Raw genomic sequence first — 26,527 nt, forward strand, 5'->3', positions numbered from 1 at the left:
TGTGCTTTATTGTTGCATGTGGTTGCACTCCTAGAAAATAGGAGCCCACTTCGATTAACTAACTCATTCACTCGTCGATGAGTGGAGGGAATTCATGGAATGTATTTTCATGTTATCTCTTTATAATCAACCTGGTTAATCATTATTTCTCATAATCATTCTCATCTGGTTTAGGTGCACATCTTTAGATCAAGGAGCTCTTTGTTGATCTTCATTCCGAGTAAGTTTCTCATGTTGATTGTATTGATTTCCTTTTATTTTTTTGTTGTTGATCTTATTTTCCTTGCCAACGTTTCATTTATTTTCTATTTCTTTGATATAATTTCACTTCATTATTGCTTCTATGAGTATCAAACTATTGTGATAAGTGGTGACTCTTTATATTCTGAAACTATTCATAATGTAGTCATGATTGCGACAAAATATATAAAAACATGTAGATCTTACTTATTATCATTCTATCATTCTATATTGTTATTGAAATTGTTCTTGAGCCATTCCCAAATAGAGAACAATTCTAGAAGCCAAAGCCTAACTTTCTCAAAAAACAACACCTAGAAAAACAGGTTTCCCTCAAGAGTGCACTCCTTTGTCACGAATAAATGCAGCCTCCTTGAGTTCATGTGTGCATAATGAAGGTTTGAATGTTTTCCCCTTCGTATCTTTAGTATGCACCGTTGCACCCCCATTTTCCTCCATAAGTGCATCAGTGCACCTTGAAGCCCTAAATGCCTGAAGCCTAACCCCACCATCTCTTCAAAGTGAGCCCTTGCACTCTATTAGTATCTTTGAGTACATAAGTGAAGCTTGAAAGCTTTAATGAGTTTCCTTCATGCTTTATCAATGTACCTTTCATCCTTGATGATCTCTCCCTCTTGCTTAATCGCATGACCTCACCTAAAAGCCTCAAATGACCCTTCGTGCTCTACTTGTGTGCCCTCCTTGTTTTTATGTAGATTTATGTCTTGAATAAGTAGTTATGTACCATTGTTGATAGGATTATATTCTTAGTTACATTTGATGGCTCTATGTATACGATTTCCTAAGTTACTTCTGATAATAGATACAAGATTTTGTAAATCTAATCTTTGTCGCCATGAGTGTGCCTCCACCTACAGGTGTTCAAGCTATTAGTATCATTACTCTTTCATCATCTGTTGGAGAAATTCCTCCTATGACACATCAAGTGGCCTCCAAAGAAGCCTTAGAAGAAAACACTGAAGAAGCAGTAGAAGTCACAAAACCTACCACTCCCATATTTGCAAATACATAGTACTTTATAGGCAAGTTCATTAAAGTCACGTGGAAACATATCAAAGATACATTCATGCCAAAACAATTTTATAAAAACTTGTGGAATTTGGAAGTATACATTAATATCAAGCAGTCTAGAGTACATAGGATTGTGTGTAGGTTCCCATTCATTCTTTGTGTAGAAGTGATTGAATGGATTCTTACAGACATGGATGATTGAGATCTGGTGGTGTGAAGTGAAAGAGATGGCTATCTTTCCACCTATTAAAAATAAGACATGCAAACATATTATAAGTTGTAGAAGCCCACAGGGTATTCCAGTAATGAGTTTTACACTGTATGGGTTGATCTCGACACAAGTGACATAATTAAATCTTGGTGTCAAGAGCCTGCTAAGTTCTGACACCACCCATTTGCAGTTTACTTGACCATGATTCTTAGGGATGTGTATCAATATCTCATTCCTATTTGTTGTATGATGCATGTGCGAAAGAATAATGAAGTAATTTGTTATTACCTGGATTGAACCTCGGGCTGAAGGAAGGTAATGCTAGGGTAACCACAAACCACGCTTAGCCAAGTAGCTAGCCGTACTAGGCCAGGAGAGGGTTCCCTCCGTAGGGATCTCAACCAAGATGACTGAATCAAGAAAATGATATTAGGCTAGGTATAGTAGCACAAGGTTTTATTTTATTTTGAATGATTTTACTGGATCAGGAGGAGCCAAATAGTTAGGGCAAGGAAATTAGGTCAAAATTGTAGGGGTTCGATGGCGCATGGTAGGCACAAATCTCAAAACTTTAGGATTTGATGGGTGAGGTGATTTCAAGACATGTGAGGAGCTAGAAAGAGCATGTAAGAAACATGGATTCTTCCTGAACTGAATAAAACATAGAATGTGAAATGTCTACCCAAAATAGAGCATAGAAGTTATGGATTCTACCTTTTAGACTTGTATACATTCACATAAGGAGCATGAAATGATGAAATGGAATCAACAATAAATTTTAACACATGAAAACATCTGGAAAACTGAACTGATCATCATACCACATGGATCCCAAAGAAATAGCTGCAATTTTTCATTAATCTCCTGTTGTAACTGATACAAAGTGATGTATATCAAACCATGAGCATCTACTTAAGTCCAGCCCTTTACAATGATAAAGAAGAAGAAGATATAGATATTGATTCGACCTCCTCCCATCCGCAGGGGTCAAATCCCTAATATGAGGAACTAATCCATCAAAGGTTGAACAAGAAACTAGAATCTAGGCAACCCTAACAACTTGCCTCTAAAAGGGAAGAAACTCATTCATTTGACTTCAAGAAAACTTCTGGTCCAATGGATCTACCCTCCAGTAACTAATATTCATCCTATTTAAATGCCTAGTTACATTTACATAAGTAATAACATCATCCATGAGAGAAAACTCAAAATTACAGTCCGGGCACAGCGAAGTGAAAATTCAGGATAAAATTGCCCTATGCGCAGCGCTTTTTGCAGGGCCATTTTTGAGGCCTTTTCAATATCCAAATTGGGCCTAAAATAGCTTGTTGGAAATACCTTAAAGTATAATTTCCATAACATCTTGAATTCTTTCATTTCAAGTTCATTTGACCCCTCACAAATTGATTCTCCCAAGGCTTCTTCTGTGGCTCAAAAAGAAGGCAGAAAGGTCATTTTTTGGGTTTTTTTTGACCTTTTGGTTGACCAATTCTTCTCCAAAAGCTTAAAAAATGAACAGGGTGCATGTAATAATAATTATGAATCCAAAAATTCTAACCATTCCTTCATTGGATACCCCTAGGAAAAGCGTAGCGCCAGTGGCATTGTGCATAGAACCAAAATTTATGTGTCAAAAACTGCTAAATTCTTCAAAAATGCAAAAGTTCTCAAAACTTGCTCAAGATCGCTCAAAATTTGTGGGAGACCAAAACCATCAAGTGTCTAGGTCAGCCAAGGAAGCTTCAGCAAGCAACCTAAGCCTATCACCCTCCCTTTTGCCTTTGAGTTCTTGTTTTAGCCTTGTCTTCATTTGCTTGACCCTTATGTTGCAAATCTTGTTCTAGGTCCTTTAATGGCGAGCCATGTGCCTAATGATTTGATTGTCCCTATTGTCCTTTTGTAGCAGCTTCTACAAATGCAAATTGACCCTGTCAAGCCAATTTTCTCTATCCCCCTCAATCTCCTTCTCAAGCCTTTGTTTTGTAATCAAGGTGATTGGGGTTTCTTCTTCTTGCATTACTAACTTGCCTTCGTCACCTTGCCTCTTTACTTTGAGAAGTTCAAGCTCCATGAGGACTTGTTTTTCAGTTAGCTACTTGTTCTCTTGCTCAAGGTATGATGACATACTTGGCTCTCGCCAAGTTGTCCATAAATGATTGGATCCATGCATCTTTTCCCCTTATGGTTATATTTTCATTTGTTGCCTCATATTGAGCCTCCAAGTCGACTATCTCAATGCCATGATGAATGTGTGGTTGTTATAGTTCATCATCTTCCATCAAATAAAATTCCTTTTCCTCTTCATCATTGAGGCTTTCATCCGACATCTTTTCTTTACGTTTATGCACTTGTTGCACCTGTTGTACCTATTGTGTTGATGAAGAAGGCAAAGCCCCTTCCATAGTTTGTGGAGAAAGCATTTTCCTATGAGATGATGAAGAAGGCAAGGTCCCTTCCACATCAAGTGGTGTAAAAACTTTCCTATCCACAAAAAACAAATTTCTAGCCCATCTGTCATATGTTTTGCAGGCTTTTGGCTTCTCAACAACTTTAGTCTCTTTAACCTTCTCACTTTTCTTTACTTTGGCACTGCTGGAAGGCCTTTCTGCTTCTTGGGGCAGTGATGGAGGTATTTGAGGACCATTGAAGATGTCATTGGCAATAAATGTATCCTAGGAGACGTTGAGGAGGTTGGGATGATGTAGGAAAATCATCTTAATCAAGGAATAGTGATAGATACAACTCATCTGTTGGGGGTATGGATTTTTTTGTACAATGTAGGCCATCTTCTCAATGTTCTTGAATAAGAAATACAGGATGTTCAACATTTTCACTCTTTTAAAGTGCATAATAAGCCTAATATGATAGGTGTACAATCTATAAAATCTTCCCTCACATGTAAAATACTTCATAATGATCCTCATCATAGTGGCATACTTGTCTTCAAGGAACCTGAAAGGAAAGGTCCTCTTATTTTCATTCTTGTACCTAGATTTAATGTATCGCTCATAGTAGTGCTCATCCAAGTCTTGTGATTTATACTAATTTTCCCCCACATTCGGAGTCCTTGTGGCATCAGCAATAATGGAGGATGAAACTATAAATTTCACCCTGGCAGGAGTTACGTTGTTATCACGGAGATTGGCTACAAAAAGCCTGGTCAGCTCAAGATGATGTTGAACTCTTTGTACCTACTCAAAAAACTCATAACACCCTAGATGCCTGAAACAAGATACATTTATATGAGAAGCCTGTAAATCTCTGATGTTTGATGGTTCCTCTGTGATAATTCTGCCTCCCTTCTGTGGCTTTCTCTGATGCTGAGGTTCATCTCCCATGCTTTCACTGCCACTGTTTTCCTCCTCCTCATAATCTCTATCCTCTTTATCCTCTCTATCCTCTGTATGATGTGAGAGTAAGAAGGATGGTATTTTTTGGTAGGGATTGTTTAGTAAATAGGGGTTTAAGGATTTCGTTTTGGGGATTAGTGTATACGAGATAGGTGTAGGGATTTTGTTTGAGGGATTTAGGGTATAGGGGTTAGGTGGAGGGATTTTGTTTGATGGAATTAGGGTATAGTGGATAGGTGGAGGGATTTGTTTGAGGGAATTAGGGTATAAGGGATAGGTGGATGGACTTGTAGACAACCTAGGGTTTGAAAATTTAAATAGCAAACCAACTTCAAAACATTGAACTGAGTGACGGGAGGATAGTTCAAGGAGTCCACTTATTTGTTTAGAAGTTTTAGGTGGCAAAAGGGAAATTTGGATGGTTGATAGGGTGGTTCTGGTGCTTGCTATCCCTATGTGTAGTGCCTTGTATAGGTTCATATCACTCCATCTCTATGCGCAACACCATGCAAAAATGCACTGGCACACAGGCTCTATGGGCAGTGCTCCCTCCTCTATATGCAGCGCTCCAGCTCTATACACAATAGGAAACTTGCAGGTTCATTTTGACTACATTCCTAGTGTCCAAATTGATCCGATGATAGGTTGTTGGAAAGGTATCTCAATTGGCTACACAATGGACCTATCCAGCACTACAAATGATCAATTATAGCCCCTGAAATGTCAATTCTTCCAAGACTGGTCAAAAAGTGAAGAATGAGGGTGCAAAAATGAAGTGTTCTCTTGCAGGAAATTTTTGGAGGTCTTCCCCAACTTCAAATTGAGATGATGATAGCTCATTAGAAATATATTTTTCTCTAGTTGTCAGTTTACTCATCAAGAAAGTCATTTGGACAATCCAGCTAGAAGAAAATTTGATTTTCCCGAAGTCACTGTAGAAGTGCAGCAACTCTATTGTAGCAACTGTAGTTTTGACATTTCTCTAAAACCATAACACATGCGTAGACAATGAAGGAGGTTATCCATCCTTGGCCTATTATGGACAAAAAAATCTCTCACCTTTTCCAAATTCATCACTGTTTGGTTTAAAACGTAGTTTTAAGAAAAATCGGCCCTATGTGTGGCAAATGATTTGTCCCTTGGAATGACTTATTGAAAAATGATGGAGACATGATGTTTATGAGTTGGAATGGTCTCATACTTGCTTAAATGACCTCCCTTATGCCTCATATACTCAGATGTCCCTGATACCATAGCCAACCCTATCTCAGTGGGTGAGGAAATTAGGGTTTAGTGCTTGTGGAAAATGATGATTTGGACACCCTTGGGAAAAGATAACTCCCTTTTCCATGCACTTAACCCTTTGAAACATTACCCTTTCACTTGACTATTTCCTTTGACAAATTGATCTTTTTATTGTCTAACATCTTTGTAACATTAAATTAATAGCTTGGGATGGTGAAATTATTATATTTGAAAGAAATAAAATTACATAATGAAATAAGCATTTCTCTTTACAAATCATATTCACATGGTAAAGGGATGTTATTTGATCACTCTTTACTTGCTGGTATTATGCAATGGAATGGAACCTTGGCAACCCTAATGACCTAATGAAACCTTGAATAACCCTAAAAGACCTAATGAGACCTTGAAGGACTGAATTTCAAGATGACATAATGACCTCATGACTAATACAAATGGCATGATAAAATAACTTTATGGATGATGTACAGTCAACAAGATATGAAACTATGCTAGCAAGTAATCACATTTAGGGAAGAGTGATGTTTTTGGACTAGGACTACATCAGTGACTAATTTTTTTGCATGACCTAGTGGAATGATAAAGAAAATTGTGTGGAACACCTAAAATGAATATGAAAAGAACAATTTTGATCACTGATTGTAGTATGCAAATATTGACTCTAACATATTTGAAGAGAATTGGATATATATGCTCAACATGGTGGTCACCAATGGAAAAGTATTCAATTGCAAAGATATACTTTCTTTTGATATGCAACGTGATGTTAGGTAGGCTAAATCATCTTTAAGTTCAAACCCTGAACCAAAATTGTACATGTTTTCATTTTTATGTGATGGGATTTTGGCATGCTATGCATTCCCAAGAATGTATTGGAACTCGACCTTGAAGGATAAGTTTCCAATTTACTTCCAATATAGGGTCGTTTATGACTCGAGTTTCAGAGTAGCATATGATAGGTTGGTAGATAATTTGTTCATATTCATATCCCATATGATATATGAGATTGATCCTCCTCGCATCACTGAGCAAGTGAAGGAGTCATTACATGATATTGTGGATTGGTTTGTTGCAAATGAAGGTACATACATCCAATGTTTTGTATGCTAGATTTCTCCTCATCTCATGTCATAAGATGTAGCTAATAAGGTGGTCCTATAAGAAGTGTCTTATTAGTTGAATCAAGGGTTATCATGAGTCCTTCATAGAAGGAAGAAGGCCCCATGTATGGAATTCCCTTTGAGGATAAAATTGTATGAGCTAATGATCCATAAGGAGGTGGAGGATGAAATACAAGAGATGGACTGCTTACACTTTGCAGTCAAGGAATTTCATGGATATGACACCATAAGAGTGTGTAGGTGACATTTTGAAAGGATTGGTTTCACTTGGACATATTCATAAATGTCTATCGTAGATTATGATAAGGTAAAGAACTAGTACAATGGAGTATGAAGAACACATCTAGGAATTGAAGTCAGTTCCCCCCAAATTCCACCAGCTCAAGATATATAGGTATAGGAGGCACCGAAAACAACTCCTCCAAAAAAGAATGCAACTCCTAGGAATATGATCAAGTAATATTCGAAAGAAGAAATTAGTAGGAAATGGAAAGATGATCCTCTGAACAAGGGAGCTATTTAAGTTGAACAGGGAAAGAGAGAATTAGAGGAGAAGATGTAATATGATAAATAATAGAAGAGGAAGTAGGAAGATTTTCTCCAAAATAAGGAGGAAGAAGAAGAGGAGAGAAGGAGAGTAGAAGATGAATGACAAAGGAATTCATAAGAGAAGGAAGCAACATAGAGGTTGGACAAAGAAAAATTAACTCAAGAGATAGGGGAAGAGTTTGAGGAAGACGATATGATCCAGCCCATAGATGATGAACTAGGTTTTGCAACAACACCTTCTCTTATGGGTGGTCATCGCCCATTTGATGAAATGGGAATCACATCTCCATCTAAATACGAAGTCATGGATGTGTGTAATTTCATGTTTATTTAGCTCAAGAAAAGGATCATGCAAAAAATCCAAAGATACTTCCCACATGATCCTAAAAATCCTGTCTCTGTATCCAGAAAAAAGGCGATAACTGTTAATGCTAGGAGGAATCCCAAGGAAATAATGGAGGCTAATGTTTCTTTTGCTACAACAGCACAGGAAAACTCAAAGTATATGTCAAATGAGAATGTTTGACTGAGGAAAGAGTTGGATATATTAAAGAAACAAGTGAAACATCTCGGTGTGGAAAATGAGTGACTATCTTCCCACAACTTCAACATGACATAATGGTATTCAGCCACACAGGAGGAATTGGTGTCGCTGGAGGAAACCATGGCATGATTGTATGATGAAATGATACTTCTACAACAAGTAGTGACATCCCTTGTTGGCATTTAGAAGAAAGCACAAGAAGTATTAAATCTCTTGAAAGCAGCAAATAAAGTTGATCAACTCTAGGAACGGGTTTCCAAATATCTGAATGTTCCACAATATTTGGTTAGAAAGGACAATATTATTGCTGACATAGACAAAGTACAGTTGGGACTCCATCATCAGAACTACATCTGTCTTGGAGAATAGTTGGCTAGCAATATTTCCACTTATATTTGTCTGTACAACAATTTCGATTCTCTATCACAAAAACCCTTCTGTATGATCACTTGAAGAAATAAGAGTAAGGGAAATGATATTTCAGGAAATCAAGAAATACATAGAACAAATCAAGAAAGCATCAGAACAAGAAGGCTTAGAGATCACCAAAGACATTATTCTAGAATATGATGTCACACTAGTTAAGGCTCACATGAAAGTGTCATGGCTATGGAATAGCTTACAATTAAGTTCTAACACCATATTGACAAGAGAACTAGAGATGAATATGTAGTATGCAGAAGACTTTCCAATTTAGATCAAAGTAATCTCTATGGAGTTCACAACATGGAATACATACATTACTAATGATCTCCATGAGGAAGAAAATAGCTTGTCAGTTTGATAATATTTTGTCCTATTACTAGTTTGTCTCACTGTTTACGGTGCTGGACCCACAAACATTTAAGGGGATCTCCCCGGTAAGAAGTCCCACCTAGACCTCAGACCATTTGGAGTAGGAGTCCAAATAGTGGGTGGTAATGTAGTGCCTTGATTGCAATACCGCGCCGAGGTAACTATGCTGAATTTGGTCAGAAGAATGTTTGTGACCCTATAGTGAGTCAAGTGAAATGCATGGGGGTTCTAACACATGAAAAAGAAAAGGAAGTGTGTACCTGAGAAGCCTACAATAGTACACAACCCAAAAGGAACACATAGGTGGAATGACATCACAAACTGAAATGTGGAATAGTCCACAAAACAAAGTGTCAGGTTAATCCAACAACACAAATTCAACAAGATTCATACAATTTCATACAAAGTAGTTCATAAGAAAATGGGTAAGTTAAGAAAAATACATTGTTAAAGCAATTAGAATAGTCCAACTACAATAACAACATATGCATGAAAATGTGCTAGCTCAGTTATATTATTATAAGTGAAAGTTCCATCCATACATGCACCATTGACAACCACTAGCCCCAACAATGAAACATTACAGTCAAGAACACCTTCTCCTCCAAAGACGTGTGCTCAATCTATGATGTGGAGAAGCCAAGGGTTTTCACAATACTCCAAAGCCTTCTCTAAGTCTAAGCCTAGCCAAAATCTTGGCTCCAAAAAGTTTGTTCTATGAGCTTTGAGGTTTTATTTATAACAAGGGTGGGGTGACCCTTGACAGTCCCATTTGGCTCTTTGAATACCCTCGTGGCTCTTCAACTTATTTACAAATAACTTATTAGATTGCATAGTCACTGTTCACATTCCACTAATGACACTTGGAATTTCACTTACAACATATTTACAAATAATATACATTTTCCACATGTACTCGTGTGAGACAAAATAGGCTAGAGATAACCTAACAAGACAAAACAATGTGACTCATAAGTTTGGGGAAAGACTAACTCGACAACATCCACTTGATGACTCTCGGTGACATACTGATACCAAGATTGGTATTGTGCTATGGTGTCCCCATACTTTTTGATAGTCTCTTTCGGATAGAAAACTCTTGCCTCTATAGATTGTGGGTATATGGTCTTGAAACCCTTGTCCAACTCATCCTCAAGCATGCCCAACATGGTCTTGATCACAAAATGACCACCAATGTACATTTTCATTTTTTCTACGCTCACCTCCAAGTCATCATTGGTGGCCTCTCGCCTTAGCTGCTCCATGTACCTGTCAATCTCTAGCTAGACTTGGCTCTTCTCCTTAGCTATGGTGAGGGAACCGATTGACCAGATCCTTTGCGTTCTCACCATGACATCCAACATCTTATACAACCATGCATATGAAGTCTGTATGCTACTAACAAATGGAGCGAGGTGCTTATAGTTTTGGATTTACATCCACATATTTGATTTTCTAGCTCTGCGTGTGGCTTCATGATCTTGGGAAAGTGAAGTGGGGCTCCCTTGTATCTCATTTTCCATTCTTGCACATGGGCGATAGTAGTGTTTATGTCCCTGAGAGTTTGGACAACCTTTCTGGTCCACCATTTGGAAACCAAATATATGGACAACCTCCTTATGCATGGTGACAAATCTGTCATAGAGTTTCCGCATGGTGGCCTCAAGAGTTGATACTTCAGCAAGTATCACTTTCCTCATTTCTTCCATTGCAGATCCTGTGAATTGTTCTACCTTCTTCCTGGCCACTTGCAAGTTATTTTCCATTTTTTCATTCTCTACTAACAAGAACTTGACATTTGAGCTTGTGCCTCCTGCATAAGCCATAGTGGCATCAACCATGGCGATTGGATGCTTTCTAACATCTGGAACTATCACCCTTTCCTTCATAAATGTAGGTGATGCGTGATCATCTAGGAAATTCTTTCTCCATGCCTGTACAATCTTCTGCTGCAACTCATCAAATGATAGATTGTACACATCCATCACTAGATCATCATCAAGGAAAACAACCTCTCCTTGCTCGCTTGGGACTAGTTCTAATACTGGAGGTGGTGGAGACTGAGGGTGACCTCGGATGCTCTCAGCATGAGGTCAGTATATTGGTCTTGTGGCTCCTATCCCAAATCCATGTCTATTGCCTCAACCATTTGCTTAATATATTGAGCAAGCTCCCGATCCTACATCTTCTCACCCTCTTCTTCATCTGTTGGTTGTTCCAACTCCTCAACCTATATGGGTGCAGTTTGGTCTATCATCGTACCTTGCCCTTCTTCCTGTTCTTATTTCTGCTTCTCTTCCCTCTCTTTCCTTCTTAGCTCCTATTCTTCCTTCAACATATTCTCCATTTCTTGCAACTTCCTTTCTGCTTCCTCCAACATTTATTTTTCTCTCTTCCTTCACTTTCCTCTCTTTATGTGTTGTTGCCTCTTTTCCTCCACTACCAAAGATGCTTTCTCAATGAGAGGATCTTCTTTGAGCTTGTAGCTTTTCTTAGCTTGTGGATTGTTGACAATATTCCTCTTACCCTTGACCTACACTGGTTTGTTGCTTATTGTTGTTGTTGTTTTTGCTTCCTACGGTGTTGTTTCCTGCAAAGAAAATTTCCATGTTGTGGCTATACTAACTAGTTAATTGAGCTTGGAGTAGTTGTAACAATATCTCCAAGGGTCCTCCTATGTCTAATGACATGTCCTGTGGATCCATGAATAATACATATTCGCACAGTGGTTCTTGAAAATATCGTGGGTATTATATGGATTGTAATCTCTGGTGTTGAACTCAAACTTTGATATCTCCTTATCTTCAACATCCACATATTTCAATCTCTTAGTCTTGTATAATCTAATTTGCAAAGGAAGAGACAATCATGGTGCCTTCTTCCTCCTATGTAGCCTTGTTCATAACCCTATGGAGATGTGATATGCTACCTCTTGCATGACCAACTTGTATGTGGCATACCTTGGTAGTACATGGATATGCTTCTCTCTACCAAACATCCTGATGAAGGTGCCATCGGGTGAGGCATACCAATATGCAATGTTAAGTATCACCTCCATCACTTCTTGGGACATGCAAGGTGGATCCTTCTCAAAGATCAACTTGTACATAGGGATAACGAAATGGTGACCTAACCTCAGCATAACTCCTTGGTAGCTTCACTCAGAAAGAAACTTGAAATAAATATTGATGACATTCTCCTATGGTGTCCATGTCCAACCCATGCTAGGAAACTGATGTTGGGCACAGATTGCATCATGTAAATATGTAGACATTTATAATCTTGCTTGCTCATCTTTGGGTGGATTCTAGGCATTAGTCACATGGAATTTCAATTAATGAGCCAAGTGATCCAACCAGTTGAATGGCCTTTTGTCATTCACCAAGTAGTCCAACAGAACAACCCAATTCTCGAAAAAGGTCTCCGTGTTGTCTTGACTATATAATCAACATGCAAAGATGATCAAAAAATGGTAGGCCTTTCTTAATGACTTCATATTGTAAACATGATTGGGTGTTGATCTAAATTTCAATGGATATTTCACTTAGTGCTTTATAATATCTCTAGTGTTTACAAAGCTATGGGTGAAATATAAAAGTGTATCGATGTGGTTCACTAGCTAAGGTAAGTGATACATCTGATGATAATTCTCCATGCTAAAGGTGGAAAGTTGTATCCCAATAGCACTATTCAATGTCATAGTCTTGGGATATTTGTGTGAGACAATCTAGTGGATGATGTCCACACAAGAGAATGTGGGGTACCTTCAAGCAACCTTATGTAAGCTGACTAGTGGATATTGACATACACCTTTCTATCCTATAGATCTTCCTTGAAGTCCCCTGCAAATATTTCCTTGATATATTTCCATGTTAGCTTCATTCCCTTCTCAATGAGCATCTGAGTGTCTACATAAACTAGAAAATTCACTGACACCTCCTCAACTCCATCTCCAATGCTACTCTTGACAATATCCTTTGATGTAGCTCTCTTGTAAGACATGTTACCTATAATGGTGGATATTTTTGCAACAACTAATCTACCTGGAAAAAGAGAGGAAACTCATGGAATGAAAATATTAGCTTGAAATTGAAAGAACTTCATGAACATATCGAACAAAAAATTGGGAAACTGCTGGAAAGAATTGAGAAATACTAGCTCTCAGAAGTGGCTCACTGTTATAGACATTTTTGTGCCTTACAGCTATATGCATGAAATGTCCATAATATAAGGGATCCAAAGTCCCTAAACATGTTGTTCCTACCCCTAGAGGAACAAGGCTAACAAACCACAGCAATTCACAGAAGATCTCCACCAGAAACTGCTCAAAAACAAGTCAATTCAGGATCAATTCAGAGGCTCCACTAGCTGTCTGCGCTGAAATACAGAGATTACACTGGCTAGGTGCACTGTAACGCAGGTAGAAGCACTACCAGGGTGCGCTGAGCGGGAAGTGACAAATGGCAAGTTCATTCAACGAGGTGGAAAGACCCTGGAAGCTTCCAGAATCTTCTCCAATGACACTTGCCTCAAGGAATTTGACTAGTGATGAGTAAGAGGCTCTTAGTCTCCAAGTGGAAGCAAGAACTGACAGAGGGAGAGGACACCAGTCAAATCTCAAGCTGACTCATCCTCTCTCCAAACATCTATATATGGATCTCTCCTCCATGAGATCTAGAGGCTGGAATTTTGTTATTGCAAAGAATTGTTGTTGGTTTGAGATTGGAATCATTGGGTGCTTAATGCTTTGAAGGGAGGTGAAGATAGGAATTTCATTTGCTGGGAAGGAGATGCTGGATTGGAGCCCTCTTGGTTGTATCTCCTCCTGAACCTTGTTATTCATCAATAAAGCTATCTTGGTTTCTCCTATATACTGATGTATCTTTGATGTATGATTGCATTAGTATGTTTAGTTTATTTCTAATCCTGAACTAGTTATGAATATGAATCTATGTCTTTGTATAGTGTCCTCTTCTGGTGATCTTGCAGGAACCTGTTGAAGCTGGGCGAGCGAGAAGGTAAGTAGTTGGGAACTCTCAAAGAGAAGAGAAACCAGATCGAGGGACAAACGGAAGACACCGGTCAGTCCATCCATCTCTCTTCATTCTTAATTCATAAAGGAAGAATACTAGAATAGCTGTTTCTTTTGTTGCTAAGGCGTTGTCACACCTTAGGTGGATAGGATCGTCCTGCATAGGCATTTTTCCCCACAACAAATTGGCGACTCCGCTGGGGAAATCTGTTTAGTCATTTTATTTGTGTCTCTATCATTGTTTGTTTCATAGACTCAACAGCAACAATCGAACTGCATTTGCTATTCTCAGATGCAAAGTAGACAGCTGCTGCTTTGATCCAATCACTGGATTTGTCTATGATCTGAACAATGGACTCACAAATGATTTGATGATCCTTTGTGATAGATCTTAGTCCTCCCTCAAAGCATCCCTTTGATTGTACCTTGCTTGTTGCTTTGATTTGGCCTGAAACCGTAGATTAATCAGCAAACTGTGACCCAGAACCCAGTGAGGAACTCTCGTTTCTCCTTCAGCGCAGACTCTGTGAAGAGGTTCTGCATTTCAACGCAGGTCCCGTGAAGGCTACCTGCGGTGAATGTCAAAACCTCTGTGTTGGGAGTGCGCTGATCCAGTTAGGCCTTGTGCAGTTGGGGTTCTCTGCTCTGTTTTGCCTTGTTTTGATCTCTGATTTTTTGCAGCCTATAGCCAGCATAGGTACCTGTCTGATAACTCCTTTTCTCTGCTTAAATTCCGCCTCCTTTTGTACAAAAAGACTGTGAGTGTTTTTATGTGTTTGTGGCATCATTTACAGTTTTCCTTTGCAAGAGTGAAATAGTCATCCTGTAGCCCTTGATTCAGATCTGTTGATTGTGATCTTAGGAGAGAGTTCATTGGCTGTTTACAGTTGATTATACATTTACTTTTGCTTTTGGTTTGAGTTTGTCTCTTTTAAGTGTCGAAACAAGTGTTCATTTCGAAAGTCGTAAAGTGTTGTATTCTCTTCTACCCTTTCTGATTTCGAAAAAGTAAACTTGTTTGTATTTGTCATTTAAAAGCAAATTCAAAGTTGTACAAAAAGCTTTCTTTTTAGGCATCAATATTAAGAGAGCGGAAAACAAACACCTGCATTGTGCATTTTCATCTTGATAGTTTGCATGGTTGATTTAGGAAAAGTGCATTAGAGTGTGCTGATTGCTCTTTGAGAAAAGATGGTGTCTTTCTTTTCCCTTTGTAGCTAGGATTTTCATTGTTGAAAAGATATAAAAGCTTGCTTATCATCTTTAGACTGCATTTAGGAATTTTATCATACATCTCATGGTGAACCTCAAAAGGCAAACTTCTAAAAAGATCAACCTAAAATAAATTGAATGAACTTAACAACGCTTTGTAACTTAACGCACAACATAGAGGTCTAGGCTAGAGACGTGTTCCAGCGTCGTAAAGCCTGGTGACTGTCGATCTCGCTGATGGTGGGTGATTCCTCCTGAGGGACGATAGTGCCAGTACGGATTGTGCTCCCACGTACCGTCGAGTATATATTGGGAGACCCATATAGGCATAAAACCTTTATCCTTAGGAAGCCGTGTCGGCCGCCCTACTGATCGCAATGCACTGAACATAGCATTCAGGAAGATTGACCGCCCGTACCTTAAAAAGTATTCTGCGGTTTTGCGAAAAGTTTGGCACACCCTCTACCTAGAACTCCAGAGCAGTTCCTTTTGGCCTTTTTCAAACTCTATAACGGAAAAAGTCCATCCGAGCATTTGTCACTTCGGGCTCGTTAAAACATCGAAGGAGACTAGAGTCATCTTTAGCTTTTTCTCGACTCTTTAAAATTGAAAAAGCAAGTTGTGTCTAAAAGCGTCGTTAAAATTTATTTTAAACGGAACAATCACCCCTTCTTCCTGCGTTGATCTTTAGGTTGAGAAAATGGAGCACACCAACCAAGGAATTCCCCTTGGTGGAAATCCTAGTCCCTTCTCCTCTTGGGGAGATGTTGGTGCGCCCCATATGGCCGCATTGTCGCTTCCAAGACTGACAATTGGCTTGCCGGTCTGGCTCTTCTCAACCAATGTCGTTCAGAACACCACTATTCCTGAACAGTCGAATCAACAGTTAGACTAGACCAGAGTTACCCACCAGCCTTCTACTTCATCTAATTCTTCCTCTCCTCCTTCCTCTTCGCTTGACGGAACTGGTAAAACAAAAAACCAAGTTCCTAAGGAGAAGAAGGAAAAGAAGAAGAAAGAGAAGAAGAAGAAGGAGCCAAAAGCGACTGGGGGCAAACAAGTGTCGTCTGACAAAAATCCACACACAGCACTGACTAGGCCTAAATCGCCATGTGTCATATGCAAGGGAGACCACTTCCACAGAGACTGTCCTTGCATCCCTCAGATACTAAGGGACTGGTCTCCCCGTTTGCACAATTCGGTGGCGTCAACCTCTGATAGCCATGTTGACAGCACAGCGTCAACTAGTGAAAGTGAAGTCACAGGACAGAGAGGGAAAGCTAGATTTCCCTGCAGACTGTGTGAAGGCGACCATGCCATCCACCGTTGTCCCTTCTTAGACGAGGCTAAAAGAGTTTTGGAAGATCACCCGGTTTTACCAGTGCAACTTCCTCCTGGATATCAAAAACTCCTGCCAAGTCCTTCACAAGTTGAAAACTCGGCTGGCCCTCTCAGGTGGTCAGCCGAAGCACCTATCATTGAGGATGAACCGTCTGAATCCATACCTGACGAAAGTCAAAAGGTTGAGGCGGCAGTTGACCCGGTTTTGCCTTCAGAGGCTCTATCTTCGAATGATACCATCACAAAGGAGAATAAAGACGACACCGTCCAAGTTCTCTTCATCAACACAGACTCCGACGAACAAGGGGGCAATTTGCCCACTCCTTTATCGCAGGAAGGAACTTCGTCAGAGTCATACCCGGCCGTGTATTCGGTCCCACCACCAAGAAACCTAGTTGTCTCGTTCGACTGGAACCAACCAGGCAGACCCCGTTTGCCACCAAGCATACCATTCAGAATTATCGTTCAAATATACAGAATGGTAATGGCTGGCACCATCATTGATGAGGGGGCATCTATGAGTATCCTTTCCTCTATTGCTTGTAAAGCGCTTGGTTCGCCAGCGCTTTTGCCTGAAATGAGAAATCTGACAGGCTTTGATAAAGGAACCAGTCGACCTTTAGGGATCCTCCCCAATGTGCCTATCACATTGAAAGGGAAGACTGTTCAAATGAACGTGATGGTCGTTCAAGGACCCTTGGATTATAACCTACTCCTTGGACGAGACTATATATATTGCATGGGAGCCATCGTCTCCTCACTCTTTAGAGTAATGTGTTTTCCGCACGAAGGAAGAGTGGTCAAGCTCGTGGACCAGCTTTCATTTCCCGGATCACGCATCGCAAATAGTCATATACCATCCCTAAATGGTCTCTTCACGCAAGAAATGTCTCAACCCACGGTCCGTCCTCCCGATGAGCACGAGTAATTCGGAGGGATATGACTGGAACCTAGGGGGCATGTGTTCTGGTCTGCTTCGGCAGGAAAACTTTGGGTATAAGGTAGGTTTCCGCGGGAGAATATGACTAGTCTATACCCCGCCCATGCTGGAAGAGGGTTATTCTAGAATAAGATTCTTTTGTCAAAGTTATGTGAGTTGACAGGCGGAGTCTCTCACCTTTGTCTATCTCGGTAGATATCGCCGAAGAAGTGTTTTGTTTGAAAGATTAATAGAAGAATCTTTGGGTAACCTGAAAGAGGTAGGCCCTTCCTGGTAAAACAAATGTCTTATCTGCAAATTGAGGGGTAACCTTGAAATCGTACTTTATGCCTGGGGGCATGCAAACCTTTTGGAGTGCAAGCAAGGGGCGACTATTTATTTTTTAAATTTTTAGGACCTCTAACCCTTTAAACTCGTAGGATTAGTCGTTTCCAAACTTGCATAACGAAAGGATCTGGAGCAAAGCTTTGTAAGATCTAAGCTCCATAAAAAATAGCATCTTCAATGAGAGATTCTTATCATATGACTGGATTAATCGAGCAGTTTTAGCACAAAGTTCATGCTCGTTAAAAAATAAACGCAAGATCCAAACAGTTTTAGCACACAGTTCATGCTCGTTAAAAAATAAACGCAAGATCCGAGCAGTTTTAGCACATAGTTCATGCTCGTTAAAAAATAAACATAAGATTGAGCAGTGTTTTTCCGCATTTAAGCTCGTTAAAAAATGAACTATCTTCCGGTAAATAACCACTGTGAATGTAACATTATCATCCATTAAAGCCTTGGTCGTGTTTGCACCGTCACCTCCACTTTTCCATTGGCCGATCGTTCACCTCCATATGATTGTTTACCCATTTTGAGGAACATCTGCGAAGAGTGATTTCACTAGCCATCCTTGTGACACTGCCGTGATTGGAAAATTCCAACCCGTACATGGAATCAGCTGCTAACCCATTTTATCACTCGTTCCTCAAAAGACGAGTCTTTTTTAAGCTCTTTTCATCTGACTCGTAAAATATGAAAAGATTGCCGAGTTTTGGCCTTCCAGCTCATTAAAGCGACCGGAAGCGCTATCCCTCCTCTAGATTTTAATATTTTTGGACCTGAGGGATTATTGCACAAAAGATCGAGCGCTTGTTTTGTTCGGCTCGTTAAAACTATCGAAAACTCATCCCTTTTGTATTGTTTTATACTTTTTCGAACTTAAGGGATTAGATGACGAAAAAGGACTTTCGGAGTTGACTTTACGTACCTTTTCAGACTCTCTAAAAATGAAAAGGACCGAGTTATCTTTGTCGTTAGACTCGTTAAAAACATTAAATAGAAACAAACTTGTCTTTAGACGAGAACGAGTTTCACTATCGCTAGGCCCGTTAAAACATAGCGATGGGCTTGCCCGAAGGGCAAGTTATAGAACAAGCATATGTTATCCTCCTCAATCTTGAAAAAAATAAAGAGGTACTGGTCAGCAATGACTGGGGAAAAATTGGGAGAAACTCAAGAAAACTTTGATGGTAGCAAGTCGCTCTTGAACATGACACTTTTCCTCTGTACCACAATCGGGTTGGGTTGTTTCATTCACCAGTCACATCACCATGGTCTCGCCATACCATCCATATTTGGGGTAATGCTACCGATCCATCGCATAAGTGTCGCCATATGTTCAAGAGAAGTCGTTCAGAGAAGTCAACCGTGTCCCATCCACTGCCGTACATTATCCTTCATCCTTTCATGACCACCACCCTGAATCATATGTCATCAGATCGTTTTCACCTCCATCAAAATCATTTGCTCCGTTCCGTGTCACTGATGTGGGATACATTAAGGCCCTCCTTTGACGGATCGCTTCTTGTCGACATCAGCTCATTATCCAAGAAGTTGATCTAGGAACACCCCCTTCAGTACTTTGAAGCTTGCATGCCTCAATGGCAAGTTTCTCACTTCCGGCGACAGGTATACATCAATGACCTTCGACCGAAAGATTTTGTGTGGTGTTCGATGCCAAGTCCTTTATTCACACCACGTGAATTGTACTGCAGTACCTTGAGGGTCATTATCATTATCGGTGATTCCTCTCACGCTTGTTAACGGTTTACCTCATTGACTGGTAATCAAGCGATGTCTTTCCATGTTCGACTTCAGAACATTTCTCACATGGATCGACTTGTACTTAGAGTGAAGATCGAACGCGTTTGAAGACCCCGGATCTAGTTTCATCCATCCGAGCTGCGATATATATTCAGGAAAGATAAAGACATTGACATGTACATCATTGCAGCAGATAATCATCCTACCCAAAGGATGATAATTTCATCAAAACTATCAGTCTACCATCAGACGATTGTCTGTTCTATGTACAGAAAAATGAATTTATAAAGCTGAGCATGGGAATGCCCGCCTCATCTAGATCATGAAAGCAGTATGAAAAATAATGTATTGTATTGTATCTTATTACAGGTCTCCTCCCAGCATTGGATGAACTTCGGATCCTCCTAATAAAGCATTTCACCCGATAAACGGCCTCATACTTTAGGGGGCAACTGTTATAGACATTTTTGTGCCTTACAGCTATAAGCATGAAATGTCCATAATCTAAGGGATCCAAAGTCCCTAAACATGTTGTTCCTACCCCTAGAGGAACAAGGCTAACAAACCACAGCAATTCACAGAAGTTCTCCACCAGAAACTGCTCAAAAACAAGTCAATTCAGGATCAATTCAGAGGCTCCACTCGCTGTCTGCGCTGAAATGCAGAGATTACACTGGCTAGGTGCACTGTAATGCAGGTAGAAGCATTACCAGGGTGCGCTGAGCGGGAAGTGACAAATGGAAAGTTCATTCAACGAGGTGGAAAGACCCTGGAAGCTTCCAGAATCTTCTCCAATGACACTTGCCTCAAGGAATTCGACTAGTGATGAGTAAGAGGCTCTTAGTCTCCAAGTGGAAGCAAGAACTGACAGAGGGAGAGGACACTAGTCAGATCTCAAGCTGACTCATCCTCTCTCCAAACATCTATATATGGATCTCTCCTCCATGAGATCTAGAGGCTGGAATTTTGTTATTGCAAAGAATTGCTGTTGATTTGAGATTGGAATCATTGGGTGCTTAATGCTTTGAAGGGAGGTGAAGATAGGAATTTCATTTGCTGGGAAGGAGATGCTGGATTGGAGCCCTCTTGGTTGTATCTCCTCCTGAACCTTGTTATTCATCAATAAAGCTATCTTGGTTTCTCCTATATACTGATGTATCTTTGATGTATGATTGCATTAGTATGTTTAGTTTATTTCTAATCCTGAACTAGTTATGAATATGAATCTATGTCTTTGTGTAGTGTCCTCTTCTTGTGATCTTGCAGGAACTTGTTGAAGTTGGGCGAGCGAGAAGGCAAGTAGCTGGGAACTCTCAAAGAGAAGAGAAACCGGATCGAGGGACAAACGGAAGACACCGGTTAGTCCATCCATCTCTCTTCATTCTTAATTCATAAAGGAAGAATACTAGAATAGTTGTTTCTGTTTGTTGCGAAGGCGCTGTCACACCTTAGGTGGATAGGATCGTCCTGCATAGGCATTTTTCCCCACAACACTCACCATCAACTGGTTCTATGCATTTTGCAGTCCTAGCTGTGACTGGGGACATCTTGCTGATGAGAACTACATAATGCGTAGTTCAGTTAGGATAAGGTTTGTTGGGACTACAAATTGTACAATCCTAGTGACCAAGGCTTTGTACTTGCTCTTGGAATTGTGCAATACGCGTTTGGATCCAGGCTGTGGTAGCATGCACACAATTCCTAGATCCAAGGGAGAGCCTTGAGATCTAGAAATGTGCAATGGATGCTAGGGATGAGTGAGATCTGGGCCAAGGAAGCCCGAATTTTCCCAATGGGATCATGAAAATTAGAATATCTAAAGATGTAAGTGAATATGGGTGAAATCTAAGTGAATGATGATGCATTCAAATAAATTGAGTGCAGGAATCAATCAAACTGAAGAGAGTCATTGCAACGTCGACCTTTTGTGAAAAAGATGGGTCATGCATGCAACACTGAAGAAAGGCAATGAAAAACTTAAAAAAAAACAATTCTACAAGAGAAAAAAAATCAAAATGCAAGTGGTTTTTCAATAAAATAGGTAAAACAACACTCTCGCAAGCCAAGAAAACAAACCGATAGAAAAAACAACAAAAGACTAGAAAAGCAAGACTTATCCTGAAAAGTTGTGATGACTGTGTTGAAAGTTCCTAGATTTCCTCAAGAATTCCAGAGCTCCAAGATACAATGCGAAAATTAGCTCTAGCAGTGCCCATTAAATAGATTTGGTAGATTTAGGGTTTATGAAACGAAGAAAAAAAATATTGGAAAAAACACACTAGCTGAAATTTCCAAAAACCACTCAAGTGCCACCTCTAACTGCTAAAAATAGATCCCTATTTTTTAGGGATCCTTTTTTTATTTTTTATTTTTTCCTTTCTGGTAAAATATGCCATGCATTCTAGGAGAGATTATGTAGTTCCAGGGAGAACTGGATAACTCACTAACTCGTGCATCAGGCCTCTGTTGAGGGAAAAGCTTCTCTGTAATTTCTGGGTTGAGTAGCCTTGGTTGTCTCTCATGCTATGTGTTGTTTCCCAGTTGAAGGCTAGTTTTTAGCTGGTTCTTTGTATTTCTGGAGTTGAAGGCTTACCGTGGGCTTAGACTGTGCAATTCCTGAGAGCAAGGCCGGTTTCCCTCAAATATTGTGCAGTTCACTAAGGAAAGCCTGGAATTAGATTAAAGCCAAGTCAAGAGATCGGCTTGTACGTTAGGCACAAGTCAAGTAAGAAAACACAAGCCATAGTGTAAAATATAAAGCTCAATCAAATCACAAGTACCTGGGTTAGTGTATTATGAACTGTTGCAATTTTAGGAGGGAGGCTCCAAAACAAAGCATAGGAAAAATTTTGGAGGGTGGTTGTAGCCGTTACAACAATCACATAGCCACCATCTCATATGTATTTTGTATTTTTTAATAATTTTAATGAAGCTGAAGAGAAACATATGGGATGTGAAGAGACACCTATGTAATGTAAAAGGTTATTTGTAGAATATGAAAGGTTGTATGGAAGCCCATAGGTTTTAGATATTGAAGAGTCAAGAGGAAACTGAAAATTCATTGTCATTTGTTATAAATAGCTACTCATAACTCAAGTAAGAGGCTTGGATTATTGGAGTCTCTCCTTGGCTTCTATTGTAATACATAGGATATAAATCATTCTTTGGAGAAGCAAGTTGTGGCTTCATGTTCCACTACTAGATATAGTGTTTCAGCTATGTAACAATGTACTTGGAATCTTTCATTTATAATTAGAGGCTTTGTAATCCAACACTTGTTCATGAATTTACCTTGGATGTAGTGAGACTATTATTGTTATGTTTGCGGTATATTTTGGCTTAACTACATACTAAGATTAATGATCTATTTTGTTACTTAGATATGGATACTATTGAATGAGTGTTGATATGCTTTCATAAGTATTATTTTTCTTGTGAACTAATTTGTAGGTAAGCCAATGAGCCTTTCTCTCCCTTCTCGGGTCCCCCTTAGGATAATACTATTACTTCCCTAACTAGAGGCTCATTCCCTTTAGTGGTTGTTGAAATACCGAGTGCATTGTACATTTGGTGTCACATAAAGCTTATATAATTGCTACCCTAAAGAGGTGGATGTCATCTCCTGTGTATGTATTGTAACCAAGGTGCATCTCCAAAACATTTGCAATGTTGGTTGCACTATCCAACTAGATGGGACTCCTACACCAAATGGTGTGACGTCTAATTGGGACCTCACATAAGGGAGACCCTTTACATGTTGGTGGTATCCAACATCATCAACATTTTGGTGCTAGAAGGAGGGATAGGTGATAGGTGGAGCCTATGAAGTCTATTTGAATCTCTAAGCTTTAATGGATTCATCCCAGATCATGATCATGAGGTGCTTTCTAAAGCTTTAGACCATTCCATCCCTGTGGAATTTTTACATAACTTGTTGCAGCGAAAATTTGATGGCAAGGGTACAACAACCATCCCTTATTAGGTAATTGAGTTTGTTTGATTCGGTTTTTCTAGTGATGCATATTCTAAAGAAATTCTCAGAAGTTTCTTCACCCCTACATTGGATGGTAGTGCTAAGCAATGGTGTTATTCTCTACACATTACTTCTATCTCATATTTTAAGAAATTAGTTAATGAGCTTCATTATGTTTTTGACAAGTATGGATGTCTAGATGTCCTTAATGAAATCAATCAACATGGAATGGAATCAAATAATGTCTTGAATAGTTTATGACTAGTTCCTTCATCTTTACTATAAATTTATAGACGAGGACGTGGAGTGGAAATTTATGGATGAAAAGTTTCATTTATTAGTAAGGATTTCAAGAAAATATTTTGAATTAGATTCATCATGTCCTCCCATTAAAAGGGAATTACAACATCATGAAGAAGAACCCGATATTCTTTTTATTCCTTATCCCCCTCTTGATGTTCCATGTTTTGAACCTGAAATGGTTGATAAATCAAAAGATCAATTTACATAAGAATAATTAAATTTTATTTCAATTTTTTCCCTAGATGGTGATTTTCCTGGTCCTATAATCAATTATCTTTGAATCTTGATACTTTCCTTGTTGATCTTGCACTCATAAATTAAGTTGAATCCTTGAATGACAAAGATACCGATCATTTCCTTTTTTTTGAATTGTACAGTGATGATTGTTCAAGTTCTATGGACCAACCTTTGTTCTCGTAGGATGAATCAGATTTGCCAAACTTTCATATGGAGTCTCATGCAATTATTGAATAAATTCTCTCAGGTATATCTCCTTTTGCTCATGAAAATGACATGATAGTTATTGAGGAAGATTTATCCAATGAGCCTCAATTACCTTATGAATCTTGCAATTTTAATATTAACTCTACTTTAGACAAGTAGTTGACTATGTTTTCTCAATCTAACTTTCAATACTCTCAATGTTCTAACTCAATTCAGATGGATGGGAAACTTCATTCTATGTTGATGATTATGTCAAGTTCCTATCACCTCGATGATACTTATGATTTTTTTCACTTTAATATTTTCCCATAGAGTTTGGTTATTAATGTCATCTTGTGGGGTGTTGATTCTCTCTTGAGGGACTCTCATTTCCTTCATATTATTTTTTTAAACCATCAAGGTAGAAAGTTTAATCTAACTTTTGAGCTTTAATTGCTACATACCACCTCATGCAAATCTCTAATATGTGATGTGGAAATAGAGAATGATCTTATCAATCTTGGATCCTCCAATCTGAGATTCTCTCTACATCATCCATTGAAAAGTTCAACTTGCACAAAAACATGGATTGTGGTAAACCCTTTGATTTTTAGTATGATATGGATTTGTCTTTGATTAATCTTTCTTCTCAAAATTTTTGTAAAGGTTGTTTCCATGATCCTATGGCATATTCCCTTGAAGAGTCCTATCGATTAGGACCCATGTCTCATGGCATGGCCCTTCATGCATTCAATCAAGTATTGTATGGTCATGAACATAGTAAATGTTGTTGCTGTGGAGTCTTTCATTCAACAGAGCAATTAAGTCTGTCACACTATTTTTCTCTCACTCTTTGTTTTTACCTCTCAATGTGGATGGTTGTGTCATTCATCTATTCTATTGCATTGTATTTCACTTTGATTTTACACATTCACATCTTTTGACTCAAAGTTAGGAAGAAACTTCTATAGCTACATTGGAAGTTCCATTTCACTTAACGGGACCATGTAATGTTTTTTTTAGGATAGAATCTGTTGCATTTTGTTAGATGAATTGAATTCCTATTTTACTTTTTGTTTTCCCACTTTGTTTTTTAGTTTTATTAGTCCTTTCATAAAGTGGTTTTGAGATTCAAGATGATGTGGCCAATCTTTTGTGAAAGAAAAGTTGTGGTAACATGAAACCCTTGGATTATCTGTTACCCTCTTCTTTTATTTGGTTTACATCTTTAAATTCAATGATATTTGGATGGAAAATATGATCCTTCAGCCGAGAAACAATAAGAAAACTATGATTCCCATATCTATCTAGGATTTTGATTCCCGCACTTAGTTTTGTCTGTTAATAGTGTTTTCTCTCTTATCTATTTGAATTAATAAAGATTACAAGAAAATATTTAGCGGGATAGCTATCAGAGGTTTACAAACCTGTCTCTCAAGCAGAAACCTCTTCTACTTTCAATAAGTAAAGATCCCTCTTACACCTCATTTAAATATAATAAGCCCCTAAGCATAATTCTATGAAAAGAAAAGAAAAGGTGAAATAAGAGAAATTCTTCTTACACAGATAGGTGAAACAAGCGACTTCGTCGAGGTACTATCCAGGCATTGTTGTGACAACAAACCAACACTTGTGTTCCTAAAGTGACTCCATTGGGGTATTATCAAGACCTGTTGGCAATGGAGTAACACCAAAGATGAAAAATCATACTCTGATTATTTTTTTATCTATGGTTCTATATTACCCTTATTCTCATCTAAATGATTTGGCTTGTTTTATGTTGTGTTGTGCCGCGTAATGGAATAAGGAAGACTATATATTTAATCGGGTAGAATGGGGAGTTGAGGTCACTCACTGATTGAATCAATAATTCCTGTCGCTAAGTGTTGTCACGATGACAACGACCCTCCAAAATTTTTTATAACTCAATTTTGGAGCCTACATGAACTGTTGTTCCAAGCTATTTTAGTGGTGTCACATTGTTTGATTTACTATTCTTATGCTTTCTCTAAGTGTAACATCCTCCTAAGTTCATGATTTGTAAGTGTTGTCATCTTACCTTTAGAAGCACTTTTCTTATCTTGTCCAATGATAGGTGAAGTCATAA

The sequence above is a fragment of the Pinus tabuliformis genome, chromosome 8 (assembly GCF_031772625.1).
Source record: "Pinus tabuliformis cultivar Carrire ecotype Pingquan chromosome 8, CPIR1, whole genome shotgun sequence".
NCBI lineage: Eukaryota > Viridiplantae > Streptophyta > Pinopsida > Pinales > Pinaceae > Pinus > Pinus tabuliformis.